The sequence below is a fragment of the Belonocnema kinseyi genome, chromosome 4, assembly GCF_010883055.1.
Source record: "Belonocnema kinseyi isolate 2016_QV_RU_SX_M_011 chromosome 4, B_treatae_v1, whole genome shotgun sequence".
NCBI classification, from domain to species: domain Eukaryota; kingdom Metazoa; phylum Arthropoda; class Insecta; order Hymenoptera; family Cynipidae; genus Belonocnema; species Belonocnema kinseyi.
Window position 1 is genome coordinate 81,332,222 of NC_046660.1, and position 7,204 is coordinate 81,339,425.

Sequence of the window (7,204 nt, forward strand, 5' to 3'; positions counted from 1 at the left end):
ATCTAGTCGGGAGTGGTGCTGACTGAAAACAGATGATTTGGAGCGATTCGCGCGCCATTTGTTGGTCATTCTAAGGACTTATTGAACTACCCTCGTAGTTCACCTTTCTACCAAAAAGATGAATTTTCAACTATAAGGATTAATTTTCTAACAAAAAAAATGCATTTTTACAAAATACATGAATTTTCAACCGAAAAAAAATTTACAAACCAGAAATGGAATACTTATATTTTAATTTTTTTAACCAAGAAATTAATTGTCAACAAAATACAAGAATTTTTAACTAAGAAAGGTAAATTTTCAAGGAAAAATGAAATTGGTTAATTTTTAGTAAAGAATAAATTTGAAGCCAATTAAAAAAGAATTTGCGATAAAAAAGTTCAATTTCCAACAAAAAATGTAATAGTTGATATTTCAACCAAAATAGATTTTTATATAAAACCAAAAACAGTTGAATCCAAGCATTTCAGACATTCTAAAATCTTCGGTCAAACCTAGAAACGTGAATTTTCAACAAAACATTTGAATATTCGACCAAAAATATTGTCTTTTTCTTTTTAGCTAATTTGTCGAATTTTGAACAAAATAATAAAATTGTATATTGATTCCCCATATTTATAACTATAAATTATAGAAATAACTTTTTCGAGGTCGACAATTTTGTTTAAATAATTGAGTACAATATGTACAATATGTTAATTCTTGTAAATACTTTTCAGAATTTCCTATTTTTTAGGCCATTCAATGATTCCATTTTTTTATAATAATTACATTCCACACATGTCAAGTTTTTGAAATTTAATTGAACCTCGAATTCAACAGTCAAAATGAGACCGTGCCCCTATAAATTGTGAACAAAATTTAGGCGCGGGTAATAAAAATCGCGAATTTTCGTCTTCGGGCTTAAAAATTCATAAAAAATGAAAAGTCCTGATAAATCAGAGCGTCTGTAGTCACTCTAATTGATCCTGCGGGGGGCAAATGTGCCCCACGCGAAATTCAATTCATTCTCCTGAGCAAATATCTTTGATTTTTTGGTGCAGACCCTAACCATAATTCAGTTCGACAATTCTAGAGTGCGGTGAAGTGGTTGATGTTGCCGGTTGTTCGCTGTCTGTCAAGTAAAAAGCAAATGCTGAACGCTTGGGGCACATTTGTCCCCTAGAGGATCCGTTATGTTCGAGTTTCATCACGTTAAGTCAATTTCATTTTTTCATGTAAATGAACGCATTTGACGTATATTTACAGTATTATTGTCATTTTAATCATTTATCATTGTATCATTATCATATCATTATCATTGTATTTTAATGTTTCAAACTGATTTTTTGAAATTTAAGTGAAAATTATATGTAAAATTAACTAAAAATGTGATATATATCAATTTAAAGTTGTTTTCTTTAATTTTATTCATGCAGTGCTTATAAATTCCAATAATAAATCAACTAATAAATAATCAATAAATCATTGTTTTTCTCATCCAAGATATCGAGAATGTACGAACTAAAAAGTGCGGATGTTGTGACTGTAGTACCGCAGGAAAGAGAGAAGTTGCAACCGACCTGTGTGTGATGAACATAGGGCGGTCTTGTGCAACCTTTACGTCGAAGTTGATGAACCCAGTGGGCACAAAATTTGGCGACGTCTTTACGACATCGTTACGATATCTTTACGACAACATCACGACATCCTATGTCCATGTCGTTTCGGTGTCTTTGCGATATCGTAAAGACATCGTCAGATCATAAGACTAATTTACGATATCGTAAAGACACCTTAACGACATGGACATAGAATTTCGTGAAGTTTGTCGTAAAGATATCGTAACGATGTCGCAAAGACGTAGCTAAACTTTGTGCCCGCTGGGGAAGCTTATTCAATGCAATATTCATTTTAATTTAATGTTTTTAATTCAATTTTATTTGAGAATGAATTTGTAATAAAAAAAGTTTTGTAGAAAACGCTCATTTGTTTAATTCCGATGAATTTTTCCTATCTTTCAAAATTACTTACCGCTTTTTCATTGAAAAAAACTTTTTCTTAATTTTTTTATCTTTATTTAAATGAAACCATCTTATTATTCATCCAAAAACAAAAAGATTGACCAATTATACATCCAAATTATTTATAATAATAAGCATTCTGCCTGCACTTCTGATATTTCTCGTTTTTTTCAATTTTCTAACTTCGAATGTTCAAACAAATATACTTTTTAAAAGAAACCTAATTATAACCTACACCACCTTAAATTGCAATTTGTGCCCTTCAAACTGGCGTTTGAAATTTCAAAATTAGTTAATTAGAAAAAAATGACATGATTTTTTCAAAAAATGTCAAAAACACGATTTTTTGCGATTTTTATTTGTTCAAACATTTTGTTCAACATTTTAAATTCATTTAAAACTTTGTAAAAAAACTCATTTTGTATAGTTGTTGAAGATTCATCATTTTAGATAAAAATTCATCTCTTCGATTAAAAATTGAAGTATTTTATTAAAAATGCAACTATTTTATTTAAAATTCAACTACGGCTAAAAGATGAACTTTCTTAAAAATTCAACTCTTTCGTTGGAAATTCGTCTATTGTGTTAAAAAATATATCTTCTTGTTTTAAAATCGATGCTTTTGGTTGAAAATTCAAATATTTGGTTAAAAATTAATGCTTTAGTTGAAAATGCCATATTTTTACTTAAATTGTTAGGAATGTGAAGTCTTTCAAATTGAATTTAATATATTGTGAAACTTTTGAACGTTTCGGAAACTTTGGTTAAATGAAACGTTTCATTGTTTCATGAAACTTTCAATTTTTCATTTAAATATCTGTCTACTTTCTAGTACATGAAAATTCATCTTTCCAATTAAAAATGTAAGTATTTCATTAAAAATTCAACCTTTTAAAAACAAATTCATTTTTTGTTGTTTCAAGAATCCTCATTCTAGTCGATAATTCATATTTTCGATTGCAAATTTAAGTATTTTATTAAAAATTCAACTATATAAAAAAATCTTATATATTGGTTGAAGATTCATATTTTCGGTTGAAAATGTAAGTATTTTATTAGCAATTCAACTATTTGGTTAAAATTCTTCTATTATGGTTGAAAGTTGATATTTTTCAGGTTGAAAATTCATCTATCTGGCTAATAATTAATTAATTTAGTTGAAAATGCCATATTTTGACTTGAAGTGTTAGGAATTTAAAGCGGATCAAATTGAATTGAATATATGTATTGTCCAACTTTTGAACGTTTCGAAAAATTGGTCTAATGAAACATTTCATATCATGTTTCAGTAAAAGGTTGCAAACTGAAATATTTTTTTGAAAATTCATATCTTCGGTTTGAAATGTAAATATTTGATTAGAAGATCAGCTTTTTTTCTAGAGGTCTTCTTTTTTGGTTGAGAATTGATATTTTTACGTGGAAAATTCAACTACATATGTGATTAAAAAGTAATCTATTTTTTCATAAATGCCATATTTTTACATGTAGTTCTAGATGAAGCGTTTCAAAATGAATTTAATATATTTTGAAAGTTTTGAACGCCCCAAAAAAATGATCTAATGAAACGTTTCATAGTTTCATGAAACTTTCAATGTTTCAGTGAAACGTTTCATTGCCTGACATCCCTACTGATTATTCCTACATATATGAATGCAAGCCTGCGAGCAGATGTGAGTGTATAGACAACGCATGCGCATTAATATGCGCACTAGAATGCGCATTAGAAGAATCGGCCTTTATTTAACCTTCAGCTGCCTTCAGCCGTCAACGGCCAGTGCCATCGCCATTCGCCTCCCTTTCGTTCTTCATAAGACAAAGTTACGTGACCGAGGAAGGACGTACTCGTCGACGGAGACTTAGGTGTCAAACTGCGGTGGCAACGGGCGATTGTGAGAAAATATAACAACAATCGAGCCAGAAAAGAAAGTAAAGTGAAGTAAGGGAGTGTTCGTTATTCGAAAAGCAGATTGCTTGAAGAAAACGCCCGTTGTTCATGCCTGAGTACGGAAGGGGGATCGCATCACCTTCTAGGAAAATTGGCGAGTTTGTGCGTGAATCGGAATAGAATCGTATTGTAGAATCCAAGAAGGAGAAATTTTTAAATCTGAATTGAGTTCAGAGAGAAGTTTGACGTTCGAGTCGCGACAGATAAAAACAAAAAACATCACGTCGCGTCCGCCATCTTTGTGCCTCCAGCTGTGCTAAAAAAGACGGGTCTAGTCGCCAGGGCGTCTGTTTTCGTTGTTGTAATAAATTGTAAAAAGGTGACCTACGGTCGCCGAATGTTGCCAGTTTCGCGAATTACGAGTAGAAGAAGGACTGCTAGAAAAACAGATAATACGGGGCAGAGGTAGCATTGCGAAAAAAGGAACAGGAGGTTTACGGAGTAACCCCACCAAACTCTCCTCCAAGTTCCCCTACCTTTTTCTTGTCCTGAATATCTAGATTATTGCGCAGTTAGTGAAACGGCTAAATCCGGACGAGGAAGAAGAAAAAGCTGTGGTTTGCGCACGAAAGGACCCGTATACCAAAAACGGTAAGATTTTGAATTATTTATTTTTATCTTTGTGCTCTTTGTGTCATTCGGTTTCCATGAAAACAATGGTGGGTTCGATCGAGTCCCGTTGCGAGTTTCCAGTTGCAACGCGCAGAAGCGCCCTTGATATTACCAGGACTTTTTGTCAAGTCCTTGAGTTTTTTTACGCAGTATTTTTCAAGGACTATTTAATGTTTGGAGTCTTTTTTCCAGTGGCATGAAATTTATAGAAGGTGGAGTTTCGAGTCACGAGCCTGGTGCTGACTTTCTAATGCTGAGAGTTTCATGCTATTGTAACATACTTCTGCATCGGATAGTTAGGACGCTCGTGGATTTTTTATATTCTGCAATCAAAATTCTTATAAATCTAGATTTGATGCAAGTAGCTAGTAGATTTGACAGATTCTTTATTGATAGTTTTTAAAGGTAGAGTTTTCAGGTGAAGGAACAATTTTTACATTCTCATTTCTGAAAATGTAATGTAATAGTCCAAATTTTCAATCTCTGGTTTTTAACGGATCTTCACGTTTCGGCACTCGCAGAATCCGAAAATCATAAAGTTTCATCGGTTTCTGTATGTGTGGTCACCTGAATTTTGAAGCCACGCTAATTTTTTGTCCAATCGAGTCCGCATTTGATACTCTTCTGAAGTTACCCAAAATGAAGGCTAAGTTTGTTAATTAGATATTTCGAACCAAAATTAAAAGACTGGGCGCATTTTCAAAATTTTGAATTTTTTTTTTGAAATTTTAAAAAAATTTTGTGGAAGTTTCTTATAGATCGGTGAAAGACTTGCAAATTATCTGAATAAAATTTGTTATTTTGATGAAAATTAGAAAAGTTATATACTTTTCAAAAGTTTGGAAATTTTCTTAATATTATAAAAAATTTTGTCAAATTTTCTTATAGATAGGTAAAAGACTTGCAAATTATCCAAATAAAATTTTTAATTTTGATGAAAATTATAAAAGTTATATACTTTTCGAAATTTTCACTGGATACCAAATATATTTCAAAACTATTCTAGCCGAATTTTTTTATTAGCCCAAGTTTAAAAAAATTAGAGCCTGTGTAACCTATTAGTTAAGCGCGATTATCGCATTGAGAATGTAATTTTCAAGGCCGTAGGTACTTTGAGAACCTTCTTTAATGACAAATTAAAAAAAAAAAAGTGTTCAACTTCACTTAAGAAAAGGGAAAATGATTAAACAACCACAGCAGGGCCCTATTAGGATCGGAAAAGATAAAATGTGATCATTATTTTGCAATATCAGAATAAGCAGTACCAGACCAAGATATACCAAAAAAATGGTAATAGACATTTGATATAATAGTTTTTAACATAGAATGTAGAAAATCGCGCACTGTGGTCTGTGCACAAATGTGGAGGGTAATGCAAAGACCAAGCGCGGAGCGCGAGATAAATATATTATCGAGCGCGAAGCGCGAGAACCAACAGTTGCGCGTCCTGGGCGCGCTGAAACTAGCGAGCGAAGCATCTTTTTTATTAAAGAATCAGTTTGTAAAGGTTTTCAGTTTATTTTTAAAGATCCCAATTTTTGTCAGATTTCACTATTCGATTTTATAATCACATGTTTGCGTCTATTCTATTGCGTTCCTCATTATTCCGATTTTTGTTTACTAATCTTCTATTTTTATTAGTAAGTTTTATTCTTTGAAGATTAGATATTATGTTTGTATGAAGAAATGAATATTCCATATGGAACTAAGAAATCCTAAGAATTAGGAAAATAATTATATAATAATACTTAGGTAAATGTCATTGAATTAATTTTTTGGCCTCACATTGTTTACGCTAGAAAATGCGGAGGTTACATTTCGTTCCTTTAAATTGTTTACTTTGATGATTCAGTCAAATTTATAGCATTTGTCGTAAAGTTCATTGAATTGGTTCCGCCTGAAATAGCATTTTCCTGCCTGCAATTCGATAGACGTATATGTTGGTGGCTTGGGATATCAGTGACTTAGGTCGGGCTTTGTCCTGCTTTGATTCTTATGAGCCATTGGAACCCTCCTGCTGTTAGGGCTTTTGTTACTAACACTTCGCTGCTTGTGGCCGTCACAGGCAAAGAGAGCCGTATCGACTCATGAACATCTGTCTCCCTACTTTCTGTTGGGTTTTCGGTATTGAAACCCTATTTTCTCTTTATAATCTGTGAGTCTGACCAGTTAAGTACAAACAAAAACTTGTGCATTTTTTTATGAACTCTAGTTGTGATACAATTATTCCAAATTTTATAAACTTGTCTTAAATTTTTATTTGTACACGATTGGTAGACAGTAGTTTGGTGAAAGAAACCAAAGCAAATAATCCGAATAAATCCTGAATATATGTTTTGTAAAATGAGGTCCGCCGGAGTTTACTCAGTAATGCGGGTGTTAGGTACCAACTTATGTACAAGTCACGTTTGTTAAAAGTTAAACTTATCCTAACGATTTGTTGCAGTCTCATTTTAATGCAGGTAGTTTTTTCTGTGTCAACATCTCTAAAATCTAACGCTAACCAGGTATCGCAGTTTTTCCCCCTATTCTCAAAAAGCTATCTCCTTTTCTCTTTAAATACACGATATTTGACAATACAATGTTCGGCTTACGCAGAAAATTCTCTGCCTTTTGTGAATAAACGAATAAACATTTATATGTG